This window comes from Eumetopias jubatus, unplaced genomic scaffold (assembly GCF_037043125.1).
Source record: "Eumetopias jubatus isolate StellerSeaLion01/CBP00866 unplaced genomic scaffold, mEumJub1_p1.0 scaffold_4, whole genome shotgun sequence".
NCBI lineage: Eukaryota > Metazoa > Chordata > Mammalia > Carnivora > Otariidae > Eumetopias > Eumetopias jubatus.
The window spans coordinates 63117294-63120145 of record NW_028274810.1 but is presented as its reverse complement, the minus strand read 5'-3'; positions in this window follow the sequence as shown (position 1 = coordinate 63120145).

Sequence of the window (2852 nt, the reverse complement as noted above, 5' to 3'; positions counted from 1 at the left end):
CTGGACTGGGCGGTCCTTTGAGGACAGGGGCCTCTTCCTTGCTATATCTCTATCCCCAGGACTTAGCAAAAGCAAGGGGCAGGAGAGCTGTTGCAACAGAATGGAATTTACCCAAACTGAACCGAACCAGGGGGCTCTGAAGGCTCGCTGGCCCGGGGATGAGGAGTGCTGGCTTGGGCAGCCTGAGTTTGAGACTAGGTTTCCCTCTGGCAAGTTCTGTGACTCTGGCCAAGAGACTTACCCTCTCTGGTCCTCAGTTTCCTTATCGGTAAAATGAGGTTAATGATATCTACCTAACAGCACATTGTGAAGATTAGGTGAGATGGTGCATGCAGAATGCTCAGCATGTGTCTGGTGCCTGGTGAGCCTTCAGTAAGTGGTGGTTATCATTACGGTCACTGCTTGCAGAGATGAGGGGAATGTGTATGCGCCGTGGACATCAGCAACCCGTGTGGACTTGGGGTTGCCAGCCAAGCACTGGATCACCAGCACTTCCCTAGTGTAGGTCGAGGGACCCAGCCTGGGCTTGCAGCATCAGACTTCCCTGGGAAGTTTTCAAAGTCCAGTGTCCTTGAACCACCTCCAGAGAGATCTGGGATGGTCTGAATTTTGAATAAACAAGCCAGGGGAGTCTAAAGTACACAAGGACTTAGTCTTTTGTTTTTAAATGGGTTATTAAGAACTGGAAGAGTTAGAAGGTGACCCAGAGAAGGTGGGGGTTGCAAGCCAGGACTTAAAGAAGAGAATGAAGGGACGAGGGTATCTCAGGCAGAGGGCATTGGTAGAGGCCAAGCCCCACAGGAGAAAAGGAGGAGGAGGTTTCTAGAACACAGGCGAGACTAGCCTGCTGAAGGCATGATGGATGATTCTAGAACACAGGGGAGACTAGCCTGCTGAAGGGATGATGGATGAAGTCAGAGAGGGAGGCTGGAGCTTGGTCATGGAGTTCCTTGAATTCCTAGTGTGAGGCTCAGATTTGATCTGATTGGCAAGTGGGATCCACGGATGATTCTCGAGCAGAAGAGTGACATGAAGAAAGAAATGTTTAGAGCATATTCTGGTGAAGAGATGCAAAAGAGAAAGGAAGGGAACATACTGATGGCAAGAAGGCTGGCCTGTGGCCTGTGGCAGGAATTCAGTTTCCAACCTGGCCTGTGAAAGGTGTTTTTTTTCCACCTGTGGTGGTAGTACTGGGTGAATGTCTGGTCAGGACTGAAGCTTGGTGGAGCCAGTGTCCCAGATTCCTCAATGCTGACCACAAGCCCCGCCGTGCAGAACACCCTGCCGTGGTAGAGGCTGGGTCTTCCATGCAAGATATCAGAACCCTGGCCAGGCAGTGCCCAGTTCAGAGATCACTTAGGGGGAGGGCAAGGGGGGGCAGAGAGATGCAGAAAGTGCTCAGGCCAGATAAGAGGTCTCCCAGGTGATTTTTCACAGGGTGAACATTCCCAGACCACCTGCCCATCCTCCACGTTGAACCTAAGAAGCGCAGACCTGGGGTGGTGGGTGGGTGGGCGACAGCAGGCTTGGGATGCTTGATCATCCAACCTGGGGACAGAGAAGGGTAGGGGGAGACTTCATTCTTCCTTCCCTCCTTCATTTATTCTGGCTACAGACGCTCACCAAGCACCTGTTGATGCCACACTGTGTTCCAGGCCCTGGGGCTAGAGAGATGCATCCGACCCATGCCTGTCTGGGGGGCCCCACTCCGGTGGGATTATTGCAAAATGAACAGTGACAAGTTGGTGTGGTCCCTGCTGGGCAGAGGGAAGCACAGTGGGGGTCTGGCCCTCCTGGGGAGTCAGCAAGGGCTTCTCAGAGAGGTGACTCGAACTGAGCTATGTCCTGAAGTGTTACTAGGGAAGAAAGGGGAGGGAGACCCTCTTGAGCAAGGGCTGGGACCCCCGAGCCCCCCCCCCCACCATGTTCCAGGGTTGACCCAGGGGAAGGTGTGAGTGGAACTTAGGATAGGTGTGGAAGCCTGTGGAGGGCAGGGGTGGGTGTAGGTGGGAGCCGACCAGGTGGGCTGTGGATCCTGTCCTGGAGCACATGGGAAAGCTCCGGCCGCTGGGGCTGACGGGACACACTACAGTGTCCATAGAAGGAGGACTTATAACACTTGGAGCCGCCCGAAGAGTGGGCAGTCACATCTGACAGACAGAGCTTACAATTCTTAACAGAGAGAGCTGAAAATCACACAGGAAAAGAAAAAGAGTTCACCCGCAGGAACGTTCCATGACCCCATAAAAGAAACAAATGAGAAAACATAGTCAATCAGGAATGACCCAAGGAATGCAAATTAAAACAACCAGAACCCATATTTTGCTCATAACATTGGTCACATTTCATAAAGATGATGATAACAGGTGCCGTTGGCAGAATGTGGAGGGACAGGGCTATTTCTTATGCCGCTGGTGGGAATGGAAAGGACACAGCTTGGGGGGGGCATATGGCTGTGCGTGGGGCTGTCCCCTGACTCTGCAAGTCCACATGCAGGAACATATGCTAAGGAACGAATCAAGTGTGCCAGGATGGCTTGCAGAAGGGGGTTTACTGCGGCCTTGTTTATGACGGTTCTAATGTGGAATCCCAACATCCAGCAATAGGACATTGCGAAAATAATTAGCGACAGCGACGCATGGGAATGGTCTCGGGTACGGACATGGTGACCCTTCTGATGGAATTAAATCTCCTTTCACCTGCCCTCGCAGCGCCACACACTCTGCCTGGAAGTATATGCGATCCTGTCCTTTCACGCTTACTTGCTAATCTTTTTGGGGACTTTCTGCGTTCCTCATTAGACCCTAAGCTCCCTGAAGGCAAGAGCCATGTCTATTACGTTTCTTCCTGCA